Here is a 20,106-nt window from a genome sequence, read left to right as displayed (position 1 = left end):
CACTAGGCTGTCCTTCTGAATTCCCCCCTTGGAAACATGATGGTGAGAAGTGGCACTTTAAATAAGAGGTGAAAATTTTTTTTTGGGGGGGGGGGATGCCCTGTGATTTCAGCTCAGCCTGAGCTCCAGCTGCCCTTTGTATTAAAATAATCTCTAACAACCTTGAAGAGTCACAAGAATGTTTAATTGCTCACTTTCCAACATGTGGTGTAAAAGGGGGGAAAAAAGTCTCCTTTTCTGTGAGTCAGGCTTGCAAGTGCCGTTGAAAGACTGAAAATAGGTCAGCAGCACCAACAGTCAGCCAGCACCTTTTGCATTTTTAATCAGCCACCCAGAGAAAATGCGCGCTCTCACATGTGCACCTCCCAGCAAACGTGCCCACAGCCTTTGGGTCCGATTCCATGGACGCAGCCGGTTTCCTCTGAGCCTAACAGGCACAGATTAATGGGGGTGTATCCTGGGGTACGTGTTGACATTCCCTTCCCTCACTGCTCTCTGTTTCCTACCCCTGTGGCATCAGACATCGCACAAGTAGGGAGACGCGTCTCTCCAGAGCATCACTGCTGATCGGCAATGGTAGCGTCAATCTTGTGTGACTCATGCATCTGGAGTCAGCGCTTCCCTGGCAAGACGTTTCTGCTCATATGTGGAAAGGAAGGCTGGGGGACCGAGGCAGAAATTGCCAAATCCTTTTCACCAAAGTGAGAATAGATTAATTGCTACTTAGATTTTATTGATTACTGCTCTTACTCCCTGCTTATTCATAAGGCCGGGCCTGGGGAAAAGAGCATCCTTGCACGCTCATCCAAGTTCTCTTTACTTGCAAGTAAGCTTCATGTATATCAGTGGAGCTTATTTCCAGGTAACGATACTTAGGACTGCAGATTTAAGTCATATTTGTGATTTTCTAATAGTCATTATGCCCAGGGAAATTGCAGGGGTCCTGTGCTGGCACAATGAGAGCTGTAGAGTGTGCTCTTAGTGCCTTAAAAGAACTTTCTGTTGAAAGCCCTCCCCCCCCCCAGTGTTCTGATTTCTGGTATTAAATCTTATAAAGGTTTGGTTGGTTGGTTGGCAACCTTCAGTCTGGAAAGACTATGCTATAAGCCAGGGGTGTCCAAACATTTTGGCAGGAGGGCCACGTCATCTCTCCGACACTGTGTCAGGGGCCGGGAAAGAAAGAATTAATTTACAATTTAAAATTTGAATAAATTTACATAAATGAATATATTAGAGAGGGAACTTATAGGAATGAATGAAGGTCTTGGAATAGCTCAAGGCTTATAAAAGGCCTTGCACAAAGCAAGGCCAGCCTTTCCTTCACTACCACTGCTGCATCACAGACATGAAACAGCAAGTAGTAGAGGGAGCCCTCATCCCACAGCTCAGATGAGAGGTTGAACAGTTGTCCTCATACTGAGAAGCAGTTGCATTGGGCTAGTGCTGGCTCCAGAAAGTCTCTGGAGGGCCAGAGGCTCATTGGAGACTGGGGGCTCCCCGAGGGCCTGATTGGGAGCCTCCGAGGGCCGCAAGTGGCCCCTGGGCCGGGGTTTGGGTACCCCTGCTATAAGCCTACAGCACCTGGTATTCCCAGGCGGTCTCCCATCCAAGTACTAACCAGGCCTGACTCTGCTTAGCTTCCAAGATCAGACAAGATCGGGCATGTGCAGGGTAACAGTTCCTGCAGTTTGGATGATTCCATCCAAGCCAGCCCCCAAGTCATTTGCCATTAAGGATGTGCATAAGTACCACCATGTCCCGTTCCCACCCATCATGCTTTCCCCTCTTCTAACTGTGTGCAGGACATCAAACTACCCCACAAGCCTGTTATTTACGTGCTCATTCCAACTGTATTTAGATCACTGGGGAGGCAAGTGGCTTGGATGAACCTGTCCATGCACTTAGATTAGTGTTATTCAACCAGTGGTATGGGTATCACCAGTGGTACTTGAGGTGGTGTCTGGTGGTACTCATGGGACTCCTGGACCCTGCTGCCCAGTAGCAAGGCCAGGAACATGACACAACCAACAGCAGTAGGAGGCTTGTCTCAGAGGGCAGAGCTCCAAAGCATGCTTTTCCAAGCTCAAAAAAGCCCTCCTGCCCACCCTGAACGTCTTACTGGTGTTGGTCTTGTCTCATCTGGCCTCCCAATCCAGATGTCAGTGCCAGTTACTTCCAGTGGTACTTTGAATAGGTGGACCATGTGAAGTGGTACGATGGAAGACAAATATTGAGAAACATTGAATTAGATGAAAGCGGAAGGTGCTCCAGGAGGGCGACTGAGACATGCTCGTGAACACCCTTAATTGCGTGCAAGGGGGCTGGCTTGGCTGGTATCGTCCAAACCTTATAGGGCTGGCATTAAAGCCTGTTCTCTGACAATCAGCAGTGGTATATCTGAGATTATGAAGTAGGGCTCACCAGTCAGAGGATATGACTTTACGGCAGGCTTGATAGCTCCCTGGGCTATTTTAACCCTTGTCCTAGGGTTAAAATTCTGTTCCTCAGCTCATTTTGATTAGTACAGTTCCCTTCATCCTGCCGAGCTGATCTCTTCTTGTAGAAGGCAGGCACTTATATATAACATTTAATTTTTTTTTTTTTTAAAAAGGATAAATTTTGCTCTCAGAGTGTACGATTTGTGCAGATTTGCAAGACTGGGCTCACTGGTAGCCAGGCAGAATGGCAGGCTGGTGTGACCTGCATGAATGCACCTGGTGATTAGGAAGCAATTCAGAGCTCCAAGCCTGTTGTTGAATTGAGTCACCAGCAGATACACTTACTGTGATCAGCACCGCATTCCTTGTGTGGGAGGCTTAAGTCCTGAAGTTCCAGATAAAAATAAAAGCCACCACAATAGTGCAGGTTCACTTTCAGTCTGTCAGCCTTTGTGACGTTACTTTACTTTAAATGTATGTTTTTGGAATTTTCTACAGACACCTAAAGTTGTAACACCATTCAGACTGGATTTTTATTTTTACATCCCAACAATGGGATTTTCAGAGGCTGGACAGAGGAAAGCGCTGGACTCCAAAGACAGTAGTGCTTAAAATACAGTACTAATGTGGATGGTGATTGCTTGCATGTTTTTTTTTGCCTGCACTTTTGTCATCCATAAACAGAGCTGCAAAGACTCGTAAGCAAAAGTATCTTTTAAACCATCTTTCTTGCTGCTCCTGTAGCACCAAATGTTTAAGGCCCTTTTCATTTTGCCTTTGCTGGCCTGTTTGTCTCTTGTCAATATGATTACTAAGACCGTATGCTTTCTTTTGTCCTTACAAGTATACACACACACACACATACACACGGGGGGGGGGTGTAGAGAGAGAGAGAGAGAGAGAGAGAGAGACAGAGAGAGAGAGAGGAGTGAAGTGAATTGGTGTTGCCAGGTCCCTGATCAGCAAAACCTTGTTCTCTCAGAACATTTGCATCTCAAAAAATACGGAGTGACGGAATGTCAGATCCCCAGTCGAGTTCCCCAAACACTTGAACTGACATAAGCATAAAACTGTTTATTATTAAGCTGCATTGTCGCAACTTATTTTCAGCTGGACATACGAAACTGCCATTTACAGTCATTCTGTACACATCTACTTGGAAGTAAGCCCCACTGAGTCCCAGGTAAGCACATTGCAGTCTTATGCTCAGGCCCAGAAAGCTTCAGTCTACTTCCTATTGTCATGCTTGAATTTTGTTGATATTGTTTGAAGTGATGTTATAAGTTGCCAAGAGCTAGGGGAGAGCCCAAAGCATGGGGGGAGGGGGTTCTTCTTGCAATAGGAACTGTAGTATTTTTCTGCAGAAGCCAGGGAGGGGAGAAAGCATGCAGGGAAACCGGGGGGGGGGGGGAAGGCATCCCTTTGCAATACAGGAGGAATATGATGGTGGTTGGCAACTTTCAGTCTCGAAAAACTATGGTACAAGCCTACAGCACCCGGTATTCCCAGGCAGTCTCCCATCCAAGTACTAACCAGGCCGGACCCTGCTTAGCTTCCAAGATCAAACGAGATCGGGCATGTGCAGGGTAACAGTTGGAGGAATGCCTTTGACTCAACTAGTTTCTTGAAATGATTTGTGACTTGACTCAAAATGACTGTAAACGTGGCTCGGGTCGAGTTGCAATGGCCGGCGCTGTGACTTGTGATTCGAGTCAAATTGCAGACTCGGGATTTGGCCTCAGTTTACTCAAGCACATCCCTGCTTCTGACTAATAAAAAGACTCAAAGGCTCTAGATAAGTGACAAGGAGTCAGTAGATCAGGCAGACCATTCATTGTAGTGTTTATGTAGAGGCGCTGGCCTTAGCCTCAGTATGTGGCAACAGCAGAACACATTCTGCGCCTGCGCAGCAAGAGCAAACTCTTGGTCTTGGTGATGACTCTGAACCCAGTGCTGTGAACAACAGAATCATATCTCAGGAATGTGTATTGTGGTCAAGCTAGAACTAGCTAGTAGCCAGCCAGTATAATCTTAGCAACCTTCAGTAATTTTCCCTATTGCATAGCTTTGCATCATGTGTTTTGAGAATGAATAAAAGTCTGAGGAAGCTAGCCAGGAGGACGGACTTCTCTCTCGATCTCATACCATCCTACTTCCGGCTCAGCTCTTCCTGCATCAACCCTCTAAATGAATGTCTGCCGTGTCTCATTCATTGTTCTGCTCCTCAATGCCCCTATTTATAGTCTAAACTTTCTCAGTACACTCTGCACTCCCACCAAACAACAAGGCCCCAGAAGCCTTGGTTGTTTCCCATAGCAGCATTGTGCTGCTACAATTCATAATTAATAGCAAAGACTGGACCTGATGACTGTAGAATCAGCCACAGGAATTTCCCTTCTCTTCTTCTCTCCTGTCAGCTCTGATATTCAGTGATGTGATCCTCATAGGTGCAAAGAGATTATTCACATTGGAGTTTTTGGCACTGTGTGGAACTTTCCGCTCTCTGTGGACGACAGCAAACAACCTCTAGGCTCCTGGCCCAGCTGCATGTGCGACTGTGGACTATTTCCCAATGAACTGGTCAGCTACAAGAAGATATGCCACTTGTCTGTGAACAGCTTTACAGTGTATGTTTTGAGTCTGATTTGTGCACATGGAAGCCAGTCCTTGCATCATTGTCAATGTGTTTATTGGGCATCAAAAATGTATTGGGGCAGCTTTTGTCCCATTCATGTGTGGACCCTAACATGGGAGGGGCGGCCCAGCCATAAGAAGCAGGTTAGGCTGAGAGTTAAGCCCTGTTTAGGTATTTCCTATCTGGGGAGACAAAACACATAGTTGCAAGAATCTGAACCCCTTTTGTGATATTTACACTACAGAAATGAAATTTGCACACACTGACTCAGTGTCTTTGACACAAGTGTAGCTGAAGGCTACTCCACCTCTTAGAGACCCCTCCCTTCCATCACTCACTTAACATAACATAAAGTCACCTAATTGCCTTAGGTATTATCCAAAGAATAGGAAGGCCCATAGCCAGGGAGACAGACCAGGGACAGACTGCACTTGCTCCCAGTGTGGAAGAGATTGTCACTCCCAAATTGGCCTTTTCAGTCACACTAGACGCTGTTCCAGTGTGGCTGGAACCACCAGACCATTCAGAGCATGATACCATAGTCTTTCGAGACTGAAGGTTGCCTCTATCCAAAGAAACTCTGGATTCCTTTCACACCCAAGGGCACATTTACAGAGCAAATTTACAAAGCCTTCTAGATAGTGTTGCTATGTTTGGAGCATTGCTAGGGTATTCTCAGCATCATGTTAAATAATGGCTTTCTGGCTGTGAACAGTGCTATTGAAAAGAGCACTTTGCAGAGAGTCTTTCCCAAATAAGCCAGGGGGCATAAACATCTCTCTTGGGCTTATTCTGAAAAATATGTCTCTCTCAACCCAAACCTAAGCAACTTTCCAGGACTGATGCAGCCAAAGTGCAACTCTGAGGTAAGGGAACAAACATGCCCTGATCTGGAGGAGGCATTCATGACTGCCCCTACCACAGAATGCAGTGCGCACCCTGGTGGCAAGGCTGCATTGATGTTGGAGAGTTGGATAGGATTGGGCTCCTCTCTCTCTCTCTCTCTCTCTCTCTCTCTCTCTCTCTCTCTGATCTGTTAAAAAACTGACTGCTTCCATAGGAACAAAAGAAGAATAAAGCCACTGAGAAGTGATCAGCACTTGGAGAACACATTTGGGACTCATTGAATTCCCTTTCAGAAAAATGAAATTGCTTGGGCGTTAATGGTGAAAATTATTTTTCTTATCCTGTGACCTCTTCTTCAGAGTGGGGCTCACCCCACCCCTTCAACTCTCCATTCTGTACACTCTGATTTGATTTATAACAAATTCCACAATGAAGAAGATATCACATTTGCCCCATACTCTCCTTGTCGTGATAATATTGAAAGGTGCCCCACAAAGGCATTCCAGCCGGTTTCGGATTCCCTGTCAGATAATTGCTCTCCTAAACGCCTTCCTTAAACAACAAAGGCTGCGAGCCTATACACACTGACTTGGGAGAAAGCCCCACTGAACACAACAGGGTTTACTTTCATGTAAACATGCATAGGTCCGCACTGTTCATGACATACTATTGGGAATTTATGTGAAACAACCTCAGTTTTGGAAGGAATGGTAGAGAGAAGTGAGGGAGCTTGGGGGGGGGGTGGCATTTTGTGGTCCTAGCCCCAGGTGGCACTGGGCCAGGATCATAATTAACTATTAATACCAGGGATGGAAACTTGAGTCAAGTCCAAATCTCAAAAACACATTTTTTTTGCTGACTTATATACTCTCGAATCAGGTATGTCAATGACTCTGGCACTGACTTGAATCTGAGGCCACTGATTTGGCACTGAGTCCCCACACGTGCTGACTCAAGTCTGTCTATGTCTGTCTATGTCTGGGTGTTGCTTACTTTTTTTATGGCATGAAAGATCTCGTGGGGCCATCATTCAGGCCAGGCAAGCAGCAGGGAAGTTTCGGCCTGGAGGTAGAGAACGGTTAATGTTTTATTGAATGGGGGAGAAAGGCGAGAGTGGTCTCTCTGGTCCATCTTTGAAGGAGCCAATGATCATTGATGAAGGTTTTTTCCCTGGACAAGTGAGGGGAGAAGGCGGGGGGAGGGGAGGCAGTTCCTAGATGTCCAAGAGAAATGGCATGGCTCCAGCAGACTCACTGAATGACCAGCCACAATGGTACTGTCTCTGAGTAGAGCTGCAAGGGATTGGGACATACTGGTAAGCCGCCCATCTGCTGCACATGACCCTCCTCCTTCTTGCCACTTCTGAACCCACTCTCACGCGGTCTCTCCCACCTTGTTTACAGACAGGATGGGGACATCCAGGGGAATGTTTATAGAGAACTCCAACACACACACACACACACATGCACACGCACACGCACACGCACACGCACACGCACGCACGCACGCGCACACACACACACACACACACCCAGGCAGCAGCTCTGTTTTTTTCCGCAGAGCCATGCCTAACATTTTTATGGAAAAGACTCGAGACTCAAGACTTTTCGAGTCCCCAAAACGTTCTGGGTGACCCGGAAAGTCCTCCTGTTAGGACTCATTTTTGAGTCAAGTTAAAGGGGGCAGAGACTCATGTCTCGAGGGAAGCCACACTGGATTTGCCCATCTCTGGTTAATAGAGTCAGATTTGGGCCTTCATTTGACCTTAATGGGAGGTGGGGGAGAAAAAGGAGGACAGTGAGGAAAATATTTGCATTTCACAAAGGAAACCGCAGGACAGACTATAAGAATTCAAGGAAAGACTAGGCATTAACAGAGGAAGCTGCCATGCCTGAGTCAGACCATTGGTCTATCCAGTGCTTTTTTTGGTAAGAAAAAAGGTGCAGGAACTCACAACTTGTTAATCATTTATTTATTTATTTATTTACTTACTTATTTATTTATTTATTTTTAAACCATTTTTATTGGAGAAATAAAATATTTTTTATGTGATGAACTTACTTCTGAGTAGACATGCATAGGATTGGGCTGTCAATCTCCACATCCCCTTCCCCCTAGCTACTTTTTCTACACGTGGGGAAAAATACTGTACAGGTGCACTTGTAGCGTGTAGTATGTAATGTGGCACTACTTCGAGGAGAGGAAGCAGTGAATGGATTCTGAAAAATGGCTTACATGAGTTCCATGTAGTAAAATTACTCTAAGCAACTGTGGGAGTAAGAACAAAAAAGGAATTCGTACACGAGAGGTGTCCTTAGGTGCACATAGAAACAGCTACGTTTGCAAACAAGCGATTAAATTTGGTCTAATTCAGGTATCAGAATACTCTGTGTCTTTGGGAAGGCGCTTGGCATGCAATTGTATGTTCTCTGCTGCCCTGAGCAGCTGCTGTGCATTGCTGGAAAGGAGCTGCAAACGCTGGCTGGCGGAGGGCATGCTTGTGGGGGAAGGATGAGGAGGATCTCTGGCAAGGCTGGGCAGCACGTTGTACACACGTAGAATCCCTTTTCACCTGCCCTTAGCATGTGAAAACGGATGCAGATATATATCTCTGCCAGGATTAAGAGCCCAATCCTAGGTCTGTCTACTCTGAAGTAAGTCTTGTTCTAGTCAATGGAGCTTACTCCCAGGAAAGTGCCTAGGATTGCAGCCTAAGAGCCCAATCCTATGCATGTCTACTCAGAAGTCCACTTTAGTGAATGGGGCTTACTGTGGATAGGATGGCAGCCTCAGAGCCCAATCCTGTGCCTGTCTCCTCAGAAGTCAGTCCCATTAGAGTCAATGGGGCTTCCTCCCAGGAAGGTGTGGAGAGGACTGCAGCCTCAGAGCCAAAGCCTATGGCTGTCTACTCAGAAGTCAGTCCCACTAGAGGCAGTGGGGCTTCCTCCCAGGAAAGTGTGGAGAGGACTGCAGCCTCAGAGCCCTTCTTCTGCCTGTCTACTTGGGTTTTAGGCTATGACACTTTCCCCGGGAGTAAGCCCCATTGAACACAATGGAACTTACTTCTAAGTAGACATGCATATGCTTGGACTCTCAGGCTGCAAGACTATGCACCCTTTCCCAGGAGCAAACCCATTGAGCACAATGAGACTTACTTCTGAGTAGACACACCTAGGCTCGTGCTGCAGATTGGCACGGGGGCTGCACCAGCCAGCTTCCTTTCCCTCCTCCTCCCCCAAGCCAGTACCTGGGCGTTCCGTGGGTGCCTCAGCCTGTCTCCCTGGCTGGCTGGCTGTCCGTCCTCCTCGGCGTCGGCACGTGTCCCCCGCGCCCTCCACCGGCTTGGAAGCTGTGCGGGGAAGCAGAGCGTGGGGGGGGAGGGGAGGCGGGCTGGGCTCAGGAGAGAGCTTGGGGATGGGGGCAGGAGGGGGTCGTTGTGCGGTCAGGCAGGGGCCAGGCACCCACCCACCCTGCACCCCCCAGCACCCACCCAGCGAATGCCTCTGTTTTGCTCCCCCCCTGGAATGCCTCCAAAGGGGAGGGGCCCCTGCAAAAAGGTGCCGGAACTCCGTCCCCCCGCGTTCCATTAGAAAAAAAGCCCTGGGTCTATCTATGCTGGTATTATTGTCTACTTTGACTGGTAGCAGCTCTCCAGATTTTCAAAATAGCCAACCTACGCTGCGAAGAATTGAACCTGGAGTGGCCGAATGCATCACACATTTGCTGAACTGCTGAGCGATGGCCTTTCCCTTCCGATTTGGATGAAGAGAAAGGTAATAAAAGCAAGAGGCTGTAATTCTCTCCTGACAAGAGGAAATGCAGCCTGCCATTTATTTCAAGTTGCTCCAACCATAATCGGCTAAATAAAGAAGAAGAAGCCAAGACTCCCACGAGGAAGGTTTTTAAGACGTCCCCGGGGGATCTGCTGAAAAGCGTTATTTATTTTGTGCAGCAGGCAGTCGTTCTGTTCCCAGTCAGAATGTCCTTCAATCGGAATTTCAGAATGAGGAAAGTGTGAACAGGGTCACCACCGGCCCTTGATCAGATCCGAATGGACCAAACACACCGAGGGACCAAAATGCAACACCTGATGAAAAAGGTGTCCCTCTTAAGTCTTTGACACAGCACTGCACCTTCTAGGGTTCTGTAAGCAGCAGCAAGCAAGACAGCCGGGGCTTTTGCACTATGCAGGCTGGTGGGTCAATCAGTGGATTGCATCTTTTTCACCAAGGACGTGAAGGTGGACAAACCCCAGACCAGACTCCTGGGAGAGTCCAGCCCATTGTAACGGCACACCAGTGGTCTGATAAATGGACTTGTGCTGCTACAAAAGGAGTGAACGATAAGGAAAGTGATTCAGTCCCTCATGGCTGCATTATCAAGAGTGCACAATGTGTGAATTAAGTGTGGTGCCTTAGCAAGAGATAACGGAAGGGCCTTTTTTGTTTCTTTGTTTTCTTTTTTTTTTTTTTTCAGAGAGAAGCATGTTGAAAGCCATGACATATAATGCAGCAGCTACACCTTCTTTCTGTGCCAGCTGGCTGAAGCAGTCTCCTGGTTGCTTCAAATGATTTCATGGCACTTTTATCTGCTTGCAAATAGCGACTGAGGCTGCCGCTGCAATGATTTTTCTCTCTCTCATAGTAAGGGTCAAACAAACACACTCTAAAGCCTGACCTTTCTAAAAGGGGATTACCTATAAATAGTAACTGTGATCCCTTGCAGTTTTCTGACACAAGGCAGCCACCGGTCTGAAGAGGAGGTCCTCCCTGCTTGTTCTTTCAGAAGGACTTGCAAGAGACACATGGCACTTGCTGGCCATGAATAGCAGAAAAGCATTTGCTGCGGATCAAGCAGAAAAGCCCCAGCAGCTGCTTCTGTATTGGTTCCCTCTTGGTACGAACATGAGCTGGGAAAGCCATCCCCTCTCCAGCCTGTGGTGAAACATTGGCAGGAACATTAAGATTTTATGTCTGAAAAATGTCACTTTTAGAGCTCCTTGCTTTAAAAATTAATTTAGGCCATTTTAAAAATTAGCTAAACACTGTCAGCACCGTTTGCTCAAATCCCAGGTTGTTTTAGACTGAAGTTCTGAATAGCTAGACCGGTAGCATACTAAGAGGGTGACTGGGGGGGTTAACCCCGGGTGCCAGGCTGCAGGGGGTGTCCAAGTGGCTGCCCCAAGAAGTTTAAACTTCTTTTTTTTCAAGAAGAAAACTTATTTCTTTTAAACTTATTTTTCAGTTGTGATTTTCAGTTATGATTATATATATGAAGTTACAAAGTTATATATAAATATACAAACATATAAATGTTATTATATGTTTTATATACAAAATTCAATAAAAGAAAATGTTAACTGCCTGCATGTCTTCTCATAATTATTATTCATTTTATGTCATTACTATTACTGAAAATAATTTTGTCATGGGGGTAACAAAAATTTATGGACCAAATGACCTTGGTATGCCACTGGGTTAGACTGGCCTCAGCAATTCCATTCAGGTGTTTATTTTACTTCTTAAAATTTTTTTGGATAAAAATAACATATTTATTGCCCTCAAGGGCAACTGGTGAGTAAAACTATGGGGGAGGGGAATGGCATAGAGGATAAAAATTTGATCCAGTACAGAAGACGGATGATGTCAATCCAAATTAGCCTTAATTTCTAGAGTCAGTGGGAAGTCCATCTAACCTCTGGGGCTACTTCTTGTGCTTCCACGTGAAACTGTGATTGCGGGATCCTCCTTAAGCAGATATGCCCTTAGTCAGAAGAGGCAAGATAAGGAAGAGAAGGGATGGGCAGAGAAACTAGATGATGGGAGGGGGTCATAAGGAGAGAATGAGGTGGGAGATTCAGATCATGGCTTTACAGCTTTTTTGTTTTTGCTTTAAAAGGGCCACTTTTCTGGGATTCATCTCTTGTGGGGAAAACTTTTGCAAGTGTTGTAATCCTTCTTCTGCCTGTTTGTAGCTGAACCCAGTCAGAGCTTAGTCCCAGTCTTCCCAGACCCTTGGTTGCAGCATAATACTGTGGGAATTCACTGCCTAACTAGGTGGTAGGCTTCTAAGGACGTGTTTGATGCATGTTACATATCTAAGGACATGTATCCTGAACTCTGTATCAGGCCAGAAGGCCCAACGTGGAGTTTCTCAAATCTGCATCAGCAAAATAGCTGGCGCAGACTTGAGAAGCCCCACTGCGGGGTTTCCGGCTTCCCCTTAGGTGACCTTCAGCTACTTCCTGGTGCCCGCTGGATACAGTTGTGATTTTGGGCTTGAGCCTTTGGTTCTTTAGAGCATGATTCTTACTACTTGGTACAATTGCTGTTGAATGACTGCCTGATATTCTCGTGCGTCTAAATGGAATGAATGCAGTTGCGGTGGTGGCAGCCGTGGCAGGGGGGAAAGGAGAGATTACATGAAAGCTTTCAGGACACTCCGAGCAGTGCTACAGTAGCCAAGGGATTTTCATGGGTGCAGAGGCACAAAGTAACCCCTCTAATCCCTTTCTCACTGGCTTACAGCCTCCGAAGAAGCTTAATAATTAAAGAGGAATACATTCAAAGTGTTTTTAAGGACATATGGTGCAGCAGCTTATTTTAGTTGTTTCCCAACAGCAAATGCATGGCAGACTCTAAGGAGAAATGGGGCGGGGGTCTATCACCCCTGTTTTACTTTAGTCACCACCCCAAAAGAGAACAGTCTGCATACACTCGAAAAAAAAATAATCTCACATAGAGAGACTGCAATCATGATTGTAAAATAGTTCAAGGTTCAATTTGAGCAATTCTCTTGCAAACAGAAGAATAAGCCTTTTGTGAAGGAAATTTCTGCTTCAATTCTGCAGTACATCTGTAAATAAAAACTCCTTATTTTTTATTAGAAATCTGGGTGGTATAGTATTTGAGTATTGAGTATCTTGGTGCTTCTCAGAGCAAGAATGTAAATTAGTAAATAGGTAACATCACATTAAAATATTGATGCACTGATGTTGCAAGGGAGGGGGGAATGCATTTTTAATCAACCATCTAGATCCTTTTCATGTATGCCGTATGATCACCTGATCTTTTAAGTTAAACGAGGTTTGTATGGATCAGCACTCAAATGCCAGAGTACTATGGAACACAAGGTATAGAGCTGGTGGCTGTGGTTCTTTTAGTGGGTTGGGGATATACAGGAGGAGAAGAATGACATAACCATAGAATAACCAATCAGTATTGTATAGCAGTGGGAAAAGAGCATAGGAAAGTCCAACCCTCTTTATTAGACTTTTGGAAAATATTTCTTTACCCAGCATGTAATTCGTCTGTGGAACTCCATGCCACAGGATGTGGTGATGGTGTTTGGGCTAGAAGGCAGGGGTGGGCAAATTGAGCCCAGGAGGGGGGCTGGATCCAAACCTCATTCCTGGGCCTGATCCGACTTAATGGATAAATAGGGACTTGTGCTAGTAATATCGCTTGCTTGAGTCCTAGTTTACCCTTTGTGTCTGGAATTTACCCAAGGGCAAGGGGCTTACCCTGCAGAGACCCCCGGCAGAATATTGTGCACCAACACCGCAGCATCATTTTACAGGGATTTAGGTTAGACTGGGCAACCCATTGTTAAAATATACAGAAAGCAAGAATATTGCTGGAATCAAGAGAGGTACCTAGGTTGGGTGCAACAATGTGATCCACTCCAAAGAGTATTTCACATTTTTACGACTGCAATTAATGCAGTCATCTAAATATATCGCTGGCATGAATAATTGAAATGGATCCTCAGCCAGGCAAGACGTTACTCAGGTTACTTTGCAGAACGCTCCCCTTTTAATGACTATTAATAACAGAAAACAGCTGTTTCCCCAAGATGATACTGCATTTCGTATTAGTAAGTTCCACAGCTGCGGAGCTTGGGTGCTATTGTACAGGAGACCGGCCTAGGAATAGCACCATTGGAATGTTAGCGTGACTTCGAAGTGTTGGTCAAGAACAGCAGGGCATTCGAACCCATGTCATTCCGATAGAATTCCAATGGTCAGAATACCATGCAAAAAGTGGTGGAAATGTGTTTTGTGCAAGCAACTCTTCTGTGCTTTTCTCTAGACTTCACGGATATTAGACAATACCTGTGGAGATTTTTTTTTTGGGGGGGGGGATCCTGCCTTCTGCACTGGTGGACATTTTGCACTAGCTCGGGGAGGGGGGAGGAATGGTACAGTCAGGGCCGACTTTAAGCCAGTTGAACAAATTGCTCCCAATTGCACCCCACTCTAAGGAGCCCCACCCTAGGGTAATCTAGACTTGTATGAAATTTTATATTAAAATGTGCTTTGATCCATTTGGTCCATGAACTCACATGCGCTTTTTCAGTTTACCTTTTGATTGCTTTCCATCCTACCACAGAGGTATAAAGCCTAAAATACAGTGCTTCCCAAATTTTTTAGCGCCGGGACCAGAATGACCGGACGTCCTCTTTTTCCAGGACATGCCCTCTTTTTCGGCCTTGTGTTCTGGAAAAGAACTTAAATGTCCTTTTCCCTGTGAGTGGAACCTTGCCGGTAGCACATAACCTTCTTGTAATTAATAAATTCTATGCCATAAATTCTACGCAATACAGTTTTAAATTTAATAATAAGTGATATAGTGTTTAAATTAGCCACATGAAATCAATATACAAGTGTTTTTAGCTTTTATTTTGTCATGCCTTACACTTATCTTGGAAGTTCTACATTTTGGGGTGCCTTGTCCTCTCTTGTGGTTATGACATCTGGTTACTCCTGCCCGGGATCCGCTTTAAAAACAATAATATATTGCAACCCACTAGACACCCCCCCCCCCAAAAAAAAAAAAAGATTTAGAAAGAAATGGTTGGTTGGCAACCTTCAGTCTTGAAAGACTATGGTATAAGCCTACAGCACCCAGTATTCCCAGGCGGTCTCCCATCCAAGTACTAACCATGCTTAGCTTCCAAGATCAGACGAGATCGGGCATGTGCAGGGTAACAGTTGCTACAGTAGAAAGAAATATTTTCATTTATTAATAATAATAAACAAATTATTAATAATAATCAGGTTCCTTTGCTTCGGAGGCTGCTAGAGACCTTACTTTCAGTATGCTTGTGTAGACATTTCCCAAACTCTTCATAGAAATGGAGTTCAAGGACTTCCTACAGTGGGTACCCAGAAGGCTGAACTAGAGTGCAAGGTGTGCAGTTACGGGCTTCCAGACCAGACAAAAGGTTGAAACTGGGTTAACACATGATCTTCAGCACACCAATTACTTCAGAAATCAGAATATGTGACAATTTAATTTGGGGGTATGAAGAATACCTCATACTACAGGTTAGCATTCCTGCAAAGAATTGCTTCTACAAACTGGGCAAACCCTTGCAAAGCTTTTTAAAAAAATGTTTCAAAAACTTTTAGTGACCCACTGGTTGGTCCAAACCCACAGTTTGGGAAACGCTGCTATAATACATTTGATTGATATCTCTAGGATTCTACAGACCTAGGGCTGTGCAAGAAATGTTTCCAATTGGGCCCCACAGCTCCTAAGGCCAGCCCTGAGTACAATGAAGGAACTTGCACTGTGCCAGAGCTTCCAGTCACCCAGAAACAGTTCAGTTTCTATAAAGGGATTTGCAAGAAAGGAGGGCATCCCTCACCTGATTCCCTGTACTGGGCTGATGCCAGAAACCTTCAGCAGACCAGCTTGCTTGGAGGAATAGCCTGATAGGACAAGTGGAAACAGCAACAAAACCTACTGAATGCTTGTTTCAGAGCATTTCTCGACCTCCCAGCAGTCAGCCTTCACCTGAACTTTGGCCCAGTTGTATGAGTTTGCTGATATCGACTGGGAGACATTCTGGATGAACCAGACAGAGCCCGTGGACCATCCTCATCCAGCTCTGGTGTCAACATGTCTCTTTGGTAACAACTAGTTATTTCAAAGTATTATGAAACTTCAACCATACAAGGTTCTTTTGGCCTGGGAGCTTGCTGCAAAAATGGAGTCAAAGAAGGTGGAAGAAGCACATCCATGTCACAGTTTGCACTTGACTCTGACAACAAACAACCCACTTGGGGCTAATAAGGTTCTTAAACTAAACTGCAGCTCTAGTAAATATAATGACATTGGATATTTTGTCAGATCTGCCCAAGAAAGAAGACGGAGAGACCCAAAATGAACTCGACACAGAGGCTGGCCTGATTCATACATAATTACATTGGCTTCTTTCGCTATTCCAGTTTTAAGCATCCATCTCATGACCACTTTCCTCTGGGCAGAAGTTCCCAAACCCAATTAATGGTAATGGAATCAGTCAGCAGGACAATCTCTTTCCATCAACTAGTTGGGCCAATGAATACTGCGGTTTGCATTAGTCTGTGGGAGGAAATGCATGAGACATGCAAGACCAATCCCTTTGCCTGCAGGTCATGGACATTTTGCCTGATCTGGTCTGATCTTGGAAGCTAAGCAGGGTCAGGCCTGGTTAGTACTTGGATGGGAGACCGCTTGGGAATACCGGGTGCTGTAGGCTTATACCATGATCTTGGAAGCTAAGCAGGGTCAGGCCTGGTTAGTACTTGGATGGGAGACTGCCTGGGAATACTGGGTGCTGTAGGCTTATACCATAGTCTTTCGAGACTTAAGGTTGCCAACCATTTGTGAGGAGGGGCAGGAGTGCAGGGGTGGTGCTGCACCCTACTTCAGCTGCTGGTGTTTACTGGCACTCTTTCCTCAAGCCACTTTGTTTTCCGGTGGGTTATGGGATTGGAAGTGCACTTGCCTGGCAGAGGGGATCTACTGGCGGGGAGAGGTTGCCAGAGAGGTTGCCTAAGGATGCATGTGGTATCCCACCTGGTTCTTCTCTGCAAGACATCAATCTCCCACCATTTTACTACTGTATAGTGGGCATGACCCAGGTTGGAAGATGTTACAGTGGTCCCATCATGTATGGTTCTGCCTCATGTACCTTGAAAGGAATTTATCAGGTTAACAAATACGTTTCCTTCCAAGAAATTGGATGAGAAGTCTTCTAAAGACATGCCCTCAATGCAACAGTCCTTCACAACCCACACAATCAACTTCAAGTGATTCCAGAAGACCCATAACTAGATAATTCAAATGTAAATATTTATAAGCATGGAAGCTCTTTGTTGTAAGATCGTTTGAACAATTCCAAACAGATCTCTCTTGGTGTCGCCAGGGCTGGGCCCTGGTGATGCAGGCCTACTGGAGAGCAAGGGGTTCCTCAGAGCTCCTTGGGAGTAAGGGACTCCTTAGGATTAGGGAAGCCATGTGAGTACTACGATACAGCCCACAGACAGGGGACCTCCTTGGGAGTAGGCCCCAAGATCACATGGCCAGAAGGGGTGGACCCAGCTGGGGTGGCTGCTGGGTTCATAAGGAGCCCAGCAGCTAGAGGGAGAGGTTGCTCTTCCTGGGGCTTGGACTCCACGAGAGCGACTGGGGAATGCCCAGGCAAACCCATTACCTTACTGTTACCGGACCCTTGTCTTGGAGGGGCGGGAGTCGCCTCTCCATTTTGAAGGTCAGCCTAGACCCTCGCCAACAACCAGAGAAGAATCCTCAAGGAAGGGGCTGCCCAGAGGACTGAGGGAGCGTGGGACCACCTGGGAGACCTGAGATGCATCACAGCGCCTGGGCAGTGGGAACAACAGGGCAGACCAGAGCAGCAAACAGGCAACCTGGGCTGGGGTACTATCAACACTGCATGGCAGCCATCTGGGTAAACCCTGGGTGGCAACATCGAAGATCTTGCTAAAGCCCCAACTTCTTACTTGGAGATTGTGGACTTACCTATAGGCTGTGGACTTTTGTATGCCCTACCTGTAGGGTTTGTACCTTGCCTGTGAGCAAGGTGCAGGTTCCTGTGAAGGAACTGGGACCTGATGAGCGTTAAGCATTTGACTCGAATAAACAAGCTTTAGCAAGACATCCACTGGTCCCTGTGGTTACTGCCAAAGCGGGGTAAGTGGAACATCTCACGAATTGACCCCGGACCACCTGTAGACTCCCCAGGCGGGTGGCGGGATCCCGCCATAGTGCAACAGTTGTTGGCATCCTTCAGTCTCAGAAGACTATGGTATTGCGCTCTAAATAGTGGTTCCGGAACAGTGTCCTCTCCAGTGCGCGAAGCCTGGGTAAGGTAGATATGGAGGATAGACTGTTACCCATGCAGCAAATCCCCCCTCTCCACGTCCCTGAAATGGTCCAATGGAAAGGCAGAAGCCAATACTGTCAGTTCCAGCGGCATCGCAGGAGTTGCCAGAACGTGACTGTGTTCAGCCACAAACTGCCTCAGGGACTCCGGCTCCGGATTGTGCCTCGAGGTTGACTCCTGAAGCCTTTTCCATAACTGGATGTAGCCACAAGGCAGTGGAGGTTTGAGATCAGAGTTTTCCTTCTCTCAGATGAGCTGCCTTCCCAGGCTGATGAGTTCAATCTACCCGGTGGCTGTTTAGTCGCCTCTTACGACAAGTACAGCCAAAGTGAGGGCCTATTCTTATCCCCAGCCCCCAGGGGAAATAGTGCAACACTTGGTTGCAAAAGTGAACTTTTGGTGGAGAAAAACAGATCGGTGACTCGTTCATGTGGTTCTATTAAAATGAAATATATATTTCTGATATTCCTGCTTAGCAATTTAGGTGCTGCTGAAGGAGCAGAGCTTTCTGTCATTTTGATGAGGTCCTTGTTTCTGGAAAATTCAAGTACAGAATTCCCGAGATGGACTTCATGGAAATAAAGGAGCCTGATGTCACCCATTGTGGCTGAAGCAAGGGAGTAGGATGAGCCGGAGCAGATCTTGGCTCCATTTCTATGGCTCTTGACATTTCCTTTTGGATGAATGAGTGGTTCACTGGAAAGAAATACTGAATGCGTTTACATCCCACTTAATCAAGACATTTTCAGAGACTTCTTATAAAGGCAGTGGTTGAAACCCAGCCTGACTTGACTTCTTTGTGATGCTGGTGCAAAGTCCGTCCTGGTCCATTCTGTGGAAGCCAGTGCTTTGAAGCAGTCTCTTGTCCAAGAACTTTGAGAAATACGCTTTAAAATTAAAAGTGGAACAAACATCTTAACAAAAACACAGCAAGCATAAGGTATAGTGTTCCGACCCAGGGATCAAAACTCTGCCGCCTGGGGGAAGAAAACAACAACAAAGAAATCGCTGCTCAATCTGTGTTACAGTAACAACTTTCTTTATTGTGGCGTTCAATAAAATACCAAGCAAGATGTGGCAAGAAGGCTGGAGCCTTCCCGCTGATGCTGGCAGAGTAGCAGAGGCCCGCAAAAGCAGGTATGTCCAGTGCAGGGGAGAGCAAGGAGGTGGCTGAATGGAGGTATGGTGGAACAAGATGGTGACGGAAGTGGGGGTGAGTGGATCAGGCCCAAGAGGTGGGCTGGATCGGCAGCACCAGGGCATGCTGTATCCAAACCTCCTTCCGGGGCCTGATCTGCCTGCATGGATCAATGTGGACTACACACATTCCCTGTGAAGCTCTTACTACTTGCTGATAGACTTGCGCATATGTGAAGGGGGGTACTTTGCCTAGCCAGTTACGCTTCTGGCCTACAGATCACTGGGTGGAGAACAGAATAGCCCTCAAGTATGCACAAGTTGGCCACCTCTGGTCTAGTAGTAGGGTAGGCCTCAAAGATCTTTCCATCTGTTGAGACCCTATTGTTAGGAATGCTGTGCTTAGTTTGGAACGTCAACATTATTTTTGCTTGAATTTTGCTGGGGGAAAAAAGTCAGATACAGAACAGAACGAAACATACGTGTGATTGGAAGACCCAAATGAACCCAACGTTTTTCACTGCAACAATGAAGACCAGCACATCTATTGTGCATACATTAATAGCTGCCTGTGCCTTGCAGTGCCCTACAATTCATCCTATAAGCCACTACAGATACAAAATGGATGAAATAAAACACAATGAATCGCTATGAATAAATATTCTTATACAGCACGGCTATGAGAATTGCATATTATCATCTGTATGGGAAACAAATGTAAATCAGGTTTTGAGAAGAGGACGTTTTTATCCCCTTGCCCACCAGGTTTTGCTCTTTTAGTTTGCTAAATAACAGGATCTATGTAGTCAGTCAGTTATATGGATAGCACATTAGGTTACTTCCTCCCAGCACTGAGCAATGCTTAATGTAGCAGCT

Source organism: Tiliqua scincoides, chromosome 7, assembly GCF_035046505.1.
Source record: "Tiliqua scincoides isolate rTilSci1 chromosome 7, rTilSci1.hap2, whole genome shotgun sequence".
NCBI lineage: Eukaryota > Metazoa > Chordata > Lepidosauria > Squamata > Scincidae > Tiliqua > Tiliqua scincoides.
Note: the sequence above shows the minus strand (reverse complement) of the source record.